Raw genomic sequence first — 13,532 nt, 5'->3', positions numbered from 1 at the left:
GCGCATGCACACAAACACAAACACCACTAGCACCACCACCTCTACCATCACCTCCACCACCACCACCTCCACTTCCACCACCACCACCACCACCATCACCTCCACCACCATCACCTTCACCACCACCACCTCCACCACCACCACCACCACCACCTCCACCACCACCATCTCCACTACCACCTTCATCACCACCATCACCACCATTATTACCCCCACCACTATCACCTCCACCACCACCACCACCATCTCCACTACCATCTTCATCACCACCATCACCACCATTATCACCTCCACCACCATCACCTCCACCACCACAACCACCACCACCTCCACCTCCACCACCACCTCCACCATCACCTCCACCACCACCACCTCCACCTCCACCACCACCTCCACCATCACCTCCACCACCACCACCTCCACCACCTCCACCATCACCTCCACCGCCACCACCTCCACCACCACCACCTCCACCACCACCTCTACCACCACCACCACCGCCACCACCACCTCCACCACCACCACCTCCACCACCACCACCAAGAACATCAACAACAAAAACTCCACTGTTTTGACCTCAGCACGGTCACTGACTATCCATGACATGAGAGCCGCTGTTCTAGCTTCTTCACTTTGATCCTCACAGCCACCATTTCTGTGTCTCTACCTAGAGAGGTAATATCCCTGCTGTCCCACAGACCTGGTAGGCATGTGGGGAAGGTAGAGTTAGAATCTAGGACAGGCTGGTTCAGGGTGACCAAGGTTTCATATCTGGTGTGGGAGGTCCTTCTGTCTGTGTCTTCTTGGTTAATAAATAAAGAAACTACCTTGCTTGGCCTGTTGATAGCGTAGAACTTAGGTAGGCAGGGAAGATGGAACTGAATTCTGGGAGGAAGAAGGGCAGAGTCAAGGAGATGCCATGGATCCACCACTGGAGATAGACATGCTGGAACTTTGCTGGTAGGCCACAACCTCATGGTGATACACAGATTATTAGAAATGGCTTAAATTAAGATGTAAGAGTTAGCCAATAAGAAGCTAGAGCTAATGGGCCAAGCGGTGATTTAATGATTCAGTTTCTGTGTGATTATTTCGGTTCTGGGTGGCCGGGACAAGCAAGCAGGCCCTCCTCCTACAAATATCTGTCATGATCTGATAGTTCTAACAACTATTTCTAGTTGCTATTTTCTAGTATCTTTCCTTGCCTCTCTTCCATGAATTAGGAAGTGTCTTTTCCCAGACCCCTGGAAACGTGCTTCTAATTAAGTTGGACTGGTGGTGCACAGGAGGTAATTAGTGGCCATGGCCAGCTTCCTCTGGTAATCTTGGCACACGCTGACATAGTTTCTCAGAGACGAGTTTGGGTGGAATATACCCTCAAAGACCTGTTTACTAAAGGCTTGGTCCTCCTTAAACTGTCACTGAAAGGTGCAGAAGGATGTGAAAGGCAAGGGCATTGGTGAGGGTATAACCCTGAATGGCATTATGGGACCCCCATCGCCCTCTTCCTTTCTTTTGCTTCTAGGCTGTAAGGTGGTTCTGCTGTGTTGCACATCACTGCCTTGATGTGTTCCTTCGCCACAGACCCAAAGCAACTGGGATTAGAGATCATGGTAGGACCTCTCAGACTATGGTGATAATGGTAGATCTTGATTGCTAGCTTGATTGGGTCCGGGATCACCTTAGGGCTGCCCCTCTGGGTGTGTCTTTGAGGGGGATTTCCTGGAAGGGTTACCTGAGAGAAGACTTTCTCCAGAGTGGGTAGCACTTTCTAGGGTGGTCCAGATATGAAGGGATCTGAGGAGAAGCCATTGTTTCTGCTTGCTCATCTTTAACCCTCGCTTGTGCACCCATCTACATGTACCTACACACTGGCACATCTTTCACCGCCATTGGGATCCATCTTCTTCAGCCTTGCAAAATCAACTCTGTGAATCCTCCAGGGATTAAGGAGGCCTCCAGCCTCATGGCCTGAGCAGCCCCCAGCTTCACAGACTCTCTAGCATACACAGAACCCCGGTGAGATTCCTCAGCCCACATTGCATAAACCCATCTAACCCATCTTCTTTGTCATACGTTTTCATCTCATGGATTTTGTTTAAGGAAACCTGACTAATATCATGAGCCAAAAGGAGCCTCTCTCAGGTGTTGCGAGATATTTGGTTACCCTGTGTAAAGATATGTCACTGTGATTGGTTTAATAAGAAACTAAATGGCCAATAGCTAGGCAGGAGGCATAGCAGGGACTTTTGGACAGAGAGAGCTCTGGGAAGAGGAAAGGCAGAGTCGCCAGCTGGACACAGAGGGAACAAGAAGTGCAGAGGAGAGGTCAACACCACAAGCCACATGGCAACGGGTAGATGAGTAGAAATGGGTTAATTTAAGTCATAAGAGCTAGGGGACAAGCCTAAGCTGTAAGCGGAGCTTTTATAATTAATAGCAAGACTCCATGTCATATTTTGTGAGCTGGAGGCCCAAAGGAAAATCTGTCTGCACTCGGGCATACTGTCTTATTGGTAGGAAGCTGACTGGCACAGGGGCTATGTCTCACTCCACTGGGGGGGTGTGATATTTGCCAGCATGGATTTGTCCAACCACAGTGTGCCAGAGTTGTTTTTGGGCTCAACATAGGCCTGTTGGGTGTTGACAGGCTTAAGACCTGACAGTACTTGGAGATTAGTATGGGCTTTGACACTTTCCATAGTCCTCACCTTGGGCTACCGCGTCAGGATCACCAGTCCATCCTGGAAGATTTGTCCCTTGATTAGAATGGAGGAGGAGTCAGGTCTCGGCTCTGTCCGCCCTCCCTGTTTTAGGAGAGGAGAAACCCTTGGGTGATTTTGATTGGTGTCAGAGTGAACCTGGCTAACCAGGCTTAGCACTCCCTCAAACTCCTCCTTTGGGTTTATTTGACAACAGATAACAGCTTCTTAGCCTGGAACTGAATGCAACCAGACCCTGCAGAATCCTCCTAGACCTCTAACACAGTCATGTCCCTAATAAACCCACCATAAGAGAAACTATCAGAAGTTGAAAATTCACTTAATATGCTTGAGTTACCAAGTGTGACGGTTTGGCCTGCCTTAAATGCCCTCAGATCAGTTCCTTTAGCCAACATGTGGCCAAATGATCGATTACAGAGCCCATTTCCTAATAAAGTGTTGACTATCTTGTGTGATTTCCTGAGTACTGAGAGTGAGGAGTGAAATGGTTGCATGGGTAATCAATCCTCAGACCACTGTGTACGTGGGACCACAGTGTGTGGGGACCCCCCCTGCTGGGCTTTGCTCTTGCAAACCCACCGCCCTAGTTACAGTTTGTTGCTGTGATAAAGATACCATGACCAAAAGCAGCTTAGGGATGAAAAGGTTTGTTTGGCTTACACATCTCAACTACAGTCCGTCATGCTGGGAAGCCTAGGGACCTGGAACTGAAGCAGAGACCAGTAAGCAGCATGCATTACCTGAGGCGGCCAGAAGAGGGCGCTGGATCATATGGAAGTAGAGTTGCAGCAGCTATAAACCTTCATGTGGGTGCTGGAACCAAACCAGGATCCTCTGTGAGAGCAGGAAGTTTTCCTAACCGCAGAGTCATCTCTGCAGCCGCTTTATTTCTTTTGGGATAGGATCACACTGCAGCTGTCTTAGGGTTCCTTCAGTTGCAATGAAACACCATGACCAAAAAGCAGGCTGGGGAGGACCAGCAATTAGTCCAGACAAAAGCCCACAAATCTGCCCACAGGCCATTAAGATGGAGGCATTTTCTCAACTGAGGCTCCTCTTCTCAGATGACTCTCGCTTGTGTCAAGTTGGCAAAAAACTAACTCACACACTGACCTCTGCTAAGGTTTAATTTATTAAGGCAATAAGAAATTAATAACAATAAGTATTAGGAAAAGATGGAGACATGACAGTTTGTTTTTGTTAGTGAGGGTGTCTGTTGCTGTGAAGAGACACCATGACCACAGCAACTCTTATAAAAGAAAACATTTATTTGGGGTGGCATCTTACAGTTCAGAAGTTCAGTCCATTATTGTCATGCTGGAGCTGAGAGTCCTTACATCTTGATTCACAGGCAACAGGAAGTGGTCTGAGACACTGGGTGTGGCTTGAGCATATATAAGTCCTCAAAGCCTGCCTCCACAGTGACACACTTCCTTCAACAAGGCCATGCCTACTGTAACGAAGCCACGCCTCTAACAGTGTTACTCCTTGTGAGCTTACCGGGACCAGTTACAACAACACGCAACTGGACTGTGGTGTTTGGTTAGAGTCAAGACAACTACACTGATATTTTGGGCCACGCTTAATTAAGCTAATTGAAAACACAGAAAGTGAGATGGTGGAGGGAGTGGGGGTATTATTATAGGAGAAGCTGCCAGGTGAAGTGCTTTGCAGTGGGCGCATCTACGGGAGGCAGTCCTTGGAAGCAGGCCTGCGCGGCGACCGTGCTAGTGGCAGTGGCTTCATGTGTGGGCTTGGATACCAGGCTCTCGTTTCCTCCACACAATAGCCCCAGATTGTATGTATTAAAGCTCTCATTTTATGTATGAGAAAATGGGCAGAAAGATTGAACCCGTGTCCCTGTGAGATGATCCCGTTCATGAAGGTTTTGGGGATCATGTGGAGGTGATATGGGCCTGTGGTTTAGTACCTGGTTTAAGGTCTAGAAGGAAACTTAGTTTTCAGGTCCTGCAAGAGGACGCTATCTATAGGTTTCGCAGAGGCAGGACACACACAGGGACAGACAGAACATTACATCATAATTGGCTCCCAACCGTCGAGTTGGCACAAAGCTTGCTAAGTGGAGTGATAGTCACCCCCAACGTGGGGCTGCTTTCAGCCTTCTTGGAGGCTTTCATGGAAGGTGAAGAAGTATGTCCATATTGGGGGGAGCTCCACAAGCAGAGCCCCACCCTACTTGGGGTCTCTGCAGCTGATTTCTTAGGTGAATGACCCGAAAGCACTAGCTAGTTGTTCAAGGAGGCCTTACTCAGCTCCTGGAGAACATCTAATTCCGGGAGCTGGAGGGTGAGCATGTTTGGGGAAAGGAGGAAGCTAGCCCTACAAAAACTTCCATATTGACACTGCCCTGGCCCCAGTTTGCTGCACTTTGATTTCAACTTCAGCATTGGTGTTTAAAACAGGGTCTCATGCTAGAAAACAAAACGAAAACCTTTAAAAAACCAACCTTCTAATCTAATGCTCTCATGTGAGAGATGAGAGCGCTCAGGCCCAGGAAGAGCAGCAAGTGTCCGAGGCCACCTATAAAGGCAATGGTGGATGCATGAAGCTGTCCCTGATGTCCCTCTTTGCACTGTCAGCTCCTGCTAATATTGCAGGCAAAGGCCCTCCACAGAGAGCGTGCTCCGAGAGCCCTGTAGATGCGCATCCTTTCACCATAGTGATTAACCAGGGACATGACACCTACCAGGAGAGCAGACGGACTCCACACCCCTCCCCCGCTTACAAGTACCCACAGTGTGGAGAATTAAAATTCGGTCTCCAGACCAGGAAGTCAGGTGTCCTCTAGCGTGTGTGCGTGTGTGTGTGTGTGTGGGGGGGGGGGGTATTCCATTCAGTTCCAAGTAGCAAAAAGACCCTTGACCCCAGGGACTCTGAAGCGTACCAGTGCAAACGCCTTTCTGCAAAGATGGGCGTGTCTGTGTAGGAAGCCCTAGAAACCGTTTTTTTTGGGGGTGGGGGGTGGGGGCTGACACAGGTTCTTGAAGCCACTGAAGGGTTGAGCATGCGCACTTGTGGCATCAGGTCATCGCGCTCCAAATTCAGGCTCTGCCCTTCACTAGGGTGGTTTGGGACAGGAAGGCTAACCTCTCTTGACCCTAGTTTCCTCAGAGCGGCTGTGGCGGTGTAATAACAGCTGTCTGTCCTCTTCACAGGGTCACTGGGGATCACGTGAAGGGTAAGTGGGCTTGGCCCCAGCGATGGAAAGATTTTGTGCAGTTCAGATACGTGGCTTGCTGGCTTGCGCTGTGCTGTGGACGTGTTTGGGAGCCTTTGTTCTTGCAGGGGCTGCTTTTGTGTGGGGAAGGCCCGGCACAAGGGCAGGGGCAGGGGCTGAGCGGGGGTGATGGCACAGAGGCCGGAGAGGGGCTTGTTGTAGGTGGGGTGAGGAAAAGCCACTCTCGGGCTGTGATTTTGGAACTGGGAATGTAGCTTGCCAGGGATCTCACTGAGGTCCTTCCCATAGAGTGTTGCTGTTTCCACAGCTCCTGCCTGTTTCCTGGGACCGTTGATATGAAGGAGAATCCAGTGGCTAGGGTACCATGGAGAGAGGGGAACTTGGAGGGTGTGTCCCTCTTTCCCTCCTCCATACTTGGCCCATAGAACTCTGGTCTACACCACGAACAAAGAGACCTCCCCCAAAAGTCTTTCTGAAAAGCCCTTTTCACAAAACCCAGCTTTTCTCCCACGGCCCGTCTCTTCAGGCCAGGTTATGTCTGTGGTCAAGCTCAATTAAGCCTTTGCCTCTCAGGGCAGTGAGGGCTGGAGGCCGCTTTATGGAGTGTGGCTGACCTTGAGCCCCGCGGTGGGGTAATAGAGCCTTATGTGGGCTTGCCGGGTGTCTAGCTTGGTCAAACACGGTGACTGAGGGGCATCCACGTGGCCACGGCCCTGCCTGAGCTTTTCTGTTGGTTTGCCAAGCTGACAGTGACCGTCACTGTGCACGGCGACCGTATAGACTCAGCCACGCACACACAGACTCGAATCCTTCATCTGTCACTTTCATCGGATCCCAGGGACCCTCTGTCTCTGATCCTGGCGGCTGTACACACCACCGTCATCGTGCCACAGGGGCCCTCTGTCCCTCCTCTGGGTGGCTGTACAGCGTGTCCTCTCTTCAGGTTGTCATGACAATCGCTGAGCTGTTTCTGGACAGGGATCAGAAAAAGAAATGGGGAGGACACTTGTTAAAGCCAGGCCATGTGACGCTCAGGACTCCAGTGGCTTTAATGACATCTTATAAAAATCACGGCTTTTGTCCACCACTAGCTAGTGGCTCGAAAACATTGTCAAGAAACCACCACACGGGTCATAGTCAGAATTATAGAGTAATAATAATAAATAGAAGCCTTCAAAGTCAGGCCCTCTGGCACAACCCGGTAGCAGTGGGGTTAATGATTGTGGCCATAGGGAACATCTCGGTCCTGGAGGGTGGTCAGGTGCTCAGTGGCTCCCTCACTGCATCTGCTTGTCACCTGCCATCCTCTTGATCTTGGCCATTTGTGCAGGGGCGCTCAGCAGTCATTGTAAAGATAGTAAAGACACCACCGCCCCATTTTACAGAGTGGTCGCCACCCCGGGGGAGCAACAGAAAATGCAGGGCAGGTATTCCTTAAGTGAGTGTGTCCTTCAGAGGAGGTGCCTAGAGCTCTGTCTGGCCAGGAAAAAATAAAAAATCATATCCCTATTTTTCTCTTATCATTTAATTAAAGGCATATCCAATATAATAAATCCAAAAATACAGAAAATTCTGAAAGCCAAATGAGCCAAACTGCTGAATCACTGAGTTTGGGGCCCCACAGAATCTGTGATGTTAACTGTGTGCCATAACTGCTCTTGGGAGATTTGTCACTTAGCATTGGACAGCAAATACAGCACCTTTTGTGGCTTTCCCGGGGGGGAAGATGTCCACAACAGCTCCATTTGCAGAAGGATTAAATCCTAGTAACAGCCAGATAGTAAGAACCATGAGGCGAGTATCATTGTCTCTTGACCCCGTAGATGAAGCTGTAGGAGGAGAAGGTGTTGGCTTGTTGTCAGGGAGACAGAGGATGGCAGTGTGAACTTTTGAGCTTAAAATGAAAGGTGTGTTTCCAAGTTAATTCCTGGAAAATTCCAGGTTGGGTTGCATGAGGTGACTACGTTAGAAGTTGGCTAAATAGATAGGGAAATTTGTTCATACAGACAGCAAGATCACTGGTTCTTGTTTGCAGGTGATTTGGGTCCCAGAGGGACACTTGAATGTCCCAGGGACATTCTAGTTGCCAAACTAGAATTGGGATGTTAGGATTGCTGAAATCTTGCACAGTTTAGGGATTGACCTAACGGGAGATAAGGAATGAAGAAAGGGTAGGCAGAAAACCTGGGACTGGGCCGACTGTGCCCAATTGGAAATTTCATTTGCCTTCTGTTGTCTCTCAGGAACCTAAGCAAGGGTCTTCCCCATTATCCCCGAGGATATTCTTCGTCCCCCCTATGTGCCCTTTCTGAACACCACAGACAAGCAAAGGGCAGCCCAGACAGGCCAGAGGGGCCTCCTTGCTGAGAGCTGTCCCCAAGTTCTGTCCCAACTACCAATGTCTTGTGATTTAGTTCCTCCACGCCTACTCAAAGTCTGTGGGTGGCCACAGCCACAGCTGGATTCTCCGCCACCACAGCCTTCCTCATCTGGGCTGCATGACGGAAGGGACGATATGCCTGTGGGCATCAGCTCGGAGGCCAGACCACATGAAAGAGTGCATGCACCTAGTGCTCCATTACATCCGGGATCTGAGAAGTAGCGACACATTCCTAGGACTCACTGGTCCATCACCTGTCGAGTAGCCACAAGGTCCTGGATTCTATCCCAAGTACTGCAAAACAAAACATTTCCCCGATTCTTCCTGGCATCGAGCCTTGAGATCACTGCCCTGCCCAGTGCCGGCTTCCCATCCCAACAGCACGGGCACACATCCTTCTGCCTGCCCCACAGCTGACTGCTGGCTGACGGAGAAGCAGGTGGAGGAGACATGCTGAACCCCCACCAGCCTGAGGATTTCATCTCAGAGCAATTTGTGAGGAAGAAGCTGAGTGTTGCCGAACCCTAACTTCATTGCCGGAGCCTGGGGTCAAGAGGCTACCCAGCTTTCAGATTTCAGGGGTCTGAAGGTGAGGCCACCAAGGTCTGAGATCATTACTGTGTTCATCCTGCTGCCCATGCTTCCTCGACCTGGGCAAATCCAAAGCACAGGGTTGGTAAGAACTTCTGGTGACGAGACAGGTATGACAGCCAGCACACAGCTGTGTAAGAGACAGAGGTAGGAGGATTGTGAGTTCAAGGTCAGCTTGGTTTTGTAGACTATCTCAAAAGGAGATCACTGTGGAAATGAATGTCATGAAGAGGCTGCTCCCCCTCGTAGGATGCTCTGTCCTTACACACATGAAGGGTCAGGAAGCTGACCCCTCTCCTGGCTTCCATGACTGACTCTTCATCCCATCCAGTGCCCGCTGTCTTAAGCCAGCGATACTTTCTGAAGGCCCCTCCCATTCCTTCATATTTTTGTGCCATTGGAGCCAAACACAGCTTCTCACACATAACAGATGCCCAGTAAGTGCCAATTTATTGATTGAAGAAAAGGATGAATGAATAGGCTTTACTCGAACAGTTTGGCTTTCTACCCATGGAGAGAGCCAGTCAGAGCCAGCAGAGGTCATAGTTCCTCCCTCCCTCCCTTCTTCCCTCCTTCCCGACACACACACACACATACACACACACACACACACACACACAGAGAGAGAGAGAGAGAGAGAGAGAGAGAGAGAGAGGCCAAGGACAGCCTCCGATGTTACCTTCAGGAATGATCTCTGCCTCCTTTGGAGACAGAATCTCTCGTTGGCCTGAAGCTCACTAATTAGACTAGGCTGGCTGGCCAGGGATCTCTAGCGAACCCCCAGTCTCTGTGTCCCCACAGCTGGGATTACACGCCTGTCCCGAGAGCCCTGGGTTTGAACTCAGGTCCTCGGGCTTGCAAGACAAGTGCTTCACTACTGCATGGCTCTTTAGGTGAATCTAGAGAGACAGCGGCCGTCGATTCCATATATTTTTCACTGGTCTTACTGGAATGTGGTTCCCCACCCTTTAGTTTCTTCCATTTGCCAGGCAGGGAATTGCTGCTTCTGATGAACGCTGAACGGCCTGGCTGACAAGCTGGTCTCGTGTACACGAGGCCCTGGCAGTGCTAAGTGCCAGCCTTTCGCTCCTGTGCCTGAAAAGCTGTGCCTTTGGAGAGGGTCCTCCACTTGTCAGAGCAAGCCGCGGCCACGTGCCAGGCGTGCCTTCCGGCCCAAAGCGTATGGTGCGTGTCCGAGGGCTCTCAAGGCACCTGAAGCTGTGCCAATTTGCAATAATTAAACAGCAAGACCCAAGTGAATGGTTTGCTGTGGCTGTGAGACAGCCAGATGCCTGGAATGCCGACCAAGCTCGGCTCCCAGCTCACTGCCTAGCCCTGAAAACTGTCTTGAAAAAGATAAAATCCCCAGTGATGCTGAGAGAGTTAGTTGGTGATGGTGAAATGATGCCGATGTGAGGACCACATCGAGGGCTCCTGTCGTCGGCACCTTCCCTTCTGCCACATCTGCCTTCCGTCACTCAGACCTTAGAGTTTGCACATACAGCCAAGGACTCTTCCGTGTCACACTGCTCAAGTGCTTTGGGGGACCCGTGGATGTCAATCACGGGGGAAGCACTTCCCAGATAGCATGTTTCAACTCTCCTAATGATTTTAGGAAGTTGGGTCTTATCCCTGTTCCTCCACATGACATAGGTAGTGAGAACAGAGAAGGGGCAGATCTCAGCCCCCCCTTCCTTAAACCAGCAAAAGACACTATTAGCTGTGTATTGAAATAGTTTCAGAGGCCGTGCCCTGACAAGGCAACACAGACGGGGAGGCTAGGCAGAGATGACTCTCTCACAGTCCCAGGGTAGACATTCCATATCAAGAGGGTGGCAAAGCCATGCTTCCGTGAAGGTTCTAGATAATTCGTTCTGGGTCTCTACTGGGCACTTCTGCTAATTTCCTCGATGTGTCTCATCTCATGGCTGCCTCCCCCACCTCCATTTTTATGTGGCTTTTATCTGGGTTAGTCTGTCTTCAAAGGGCTGGTTCTAACCCAGTCATGGCCATTGGGCTATTTTGATGTGATTGGTGACATTTGGGGCAATCTTATTTACAGAGGAGGACACATCAGAAAGAGCTTAGTCTTCCGTGTGTCTATTTCAGAAGGACACAGTTCACCCCCTTACAGATGTTACAGTGGTTTTGGGTTCACAATGAATATTCAAGAATGTAGGAATAACTGAGTATTCACCACCCCGAGGAGAAGGTGCCAGGGAGGCCCAACGGTGGAGGACACATTAACAAGCCAGACAAAGACAGCCCCTTGCACGGACTTCAAACACAAATATCAGCCTCTTGCTTGTGGCTGCCTGGGGTGTCCTGCCCAGTGCTGATCTCTGGACTAGGGAATTCCAGAAGAACTGTATTCTCTGGGGTCATCTTGGATTGTATTTAATGAACTGGCCGTCAGCTGTCACCCTGGCAGACTTCATCCTGCCCTCAACAAACAAAAAGGCAGCAACAGCAACTGCACATCCAGGCCAGCACTGGACTCAAACCAAACCAATAAAGAACCCGCACTGAAAACCACCTTTGGTGGCCGGGACGCCTTTATCACAATAATTGTCTGAAGGGAATAGCGGATGGCGCCAGAGACCCGTCGGGAGTGGAAGGGAGGCAGAGGCTGGGTGACTCCTTGGCAGTGACACGGATTCATCTTATTAAGGAGCAATGGATGGGTTAGCTGGGCAATTAATCACCAACGCCTTCTCCCAGGAGCCGGAAGACATGGGACGTGCGGAGATGGAGACAGTAGGAAAGCTGTCACAGAGCGTCCTGGTGGAACCACGTGTTGTGGTCACCTGGAGGGGGTGTGTGTGTCAGAAACCCTGGAGCTGAGGCCACGCATCCTGACCCATGCCATCAAGTCTTTGAGGTCAGAACCCAGGAATCTGCCTTTTTCTAAAGCCCCTGAGATGATTCAGTGTGGTGTATTTGTAGGGACACTGAGGTGCAGTGTCTGTCATCTTGTCTTGGGCACCACCAGGAGCCAGCGAGAGTGAGGTTAGAGCACACCCCCACAGCACCCCCCACTGTACCCCACCTCATCCCCCACCTCACCCTCCACCTCGTCCCCCACTTCATCCCCACCGCACCCCCACCGCACCCCCACCTCAGCCCCTACCGCACCCCCACCTCATCCCTCACCGCACCCCCACCTCATCCCCTACCGCACCCCCACCTCACCCCCACCTCATCCCTCACCGCACCCCCACCTCATCCCCTATCGCACCCCCACCGCACCCCCACCTCATCCCCTAGCACACCCCCACCGCACCCCCACCTCACCGCACCCCCACCGCACCACCTCATCCCCTAGCGCACCCCACCGCACCCCACTGCACCTCCACCGCACCCCCACCTCATCCCTCACCGCACCTCCACCGCACCCCCACCGCACCCCCACCTCACCCCCACCTCACCCCCACCAACACCAGGGCCGCCTGCTCACCCTGGGCGAGCAAGCAAGGCACCACACAGAGAGCTTCCATTTCCTAACCCTACTGCCTCCTGTCAGGCAGGTAATTCTGAGAAAATACATTTTGATGAGGTCGTTTGGGGTGACTGTTTTCTACAAAGAGACCTTCAACAAAGCATGAGAATGCAGTTTGTGGCTGAGAAATTAGTATGGCAGACTCCCTGAGCCTTCGGCACCCCACTTCCCAGAGACAGAGTGACCTGGGCATGGGCAGAGTGTATTGCTTTCATTTGTGACTTGGGTAGGAAATAGTTGAGAGCTGGGCGTTTTTTTTTCCTGTAATGAAACGTCCTTGGGTCAGAACAAACACAAGCATGTCACACTGTTCCCTGTTTCGGGCAGTAACAGAGTATCTGAGGCTGCGTGATTCATACAGAGCAGATGTTGTTGCATCAGGGAGCCGGGGAAGGCAAGGTCCCGCACTTGTATCAGGGAGGGCCTTCGCTCCGCTCTCCACAGCTGAGGTGTAGGCAGGGCAGCCCAAGACAGCAAATGGGCTGAGCTAAGAGCAGATAGGATATAAGGGTAAATTATTGAAGCTACTCTGCAAAGAAAAAGGGGGCTGGTGAGATGGCTCAGGGTTGAGAGCACTGGCTGTTTTTCCAGAGGTCCTGAGTTCGATCCCCAGCAACCACATGGTTGCTCACAACCCTTTATAATGGGATCTACATATGCAGACGGAACACTTGCATGTGTGTGTGTTTGTGTTTGTGTGTTTGCGCGCACGTGTGTGTGTGTGTGTGTGTGTGTGATGAAGCCATTCCATGAAAACAACAGTACTCCATTTGGATTTAATTGCTTCCCAAAGATCTCACTTCTGAATATATTTGTACTAGGGTTGGAATTCCCAATATGTGGACTTGGGGGAGATACCTTCAACCATAGTCCCTTGGCGATAAAGCAGCAGAGCCAAATTACCAAGAACCGTCCAAAGAGAGGAGGTTCTGGACTCTGGGAGTGGAACCTCAAATCTTGCCTGTCTATCGGCTCATGGCCAAGTTCAATCTTGGTACCCCACCCAGTGGTGCTGCGTGGGAAAGCATGGCCTATGCTTTCCGAGAGTTGGTTCAGCCCCCACATGGCAGCAGAGAAAACTCAATGCAGCCACCAGACTGTCCAGAGTCTGAACAGGGTGAGATTTAGCCCCTCAGGGAA

The sequence above is a fragment of the Microtus oregoni genome, unplaced genomic scaffold (assembly GCF_018167655.1).
Source record: "Microtus oregoni isolate MIOR12 unplaced genomic scaffold, Mior012 000029F_ref0000214, whole genome shotgun sequence".
NCBI lineage: Eukaryota > Metazoa > Chordata > Mammalia > Rodentia > Cricetidae > Microtus > Microtus oregoni.
This window is presented reverse-complemented; position numbering follows the sequence as displayed.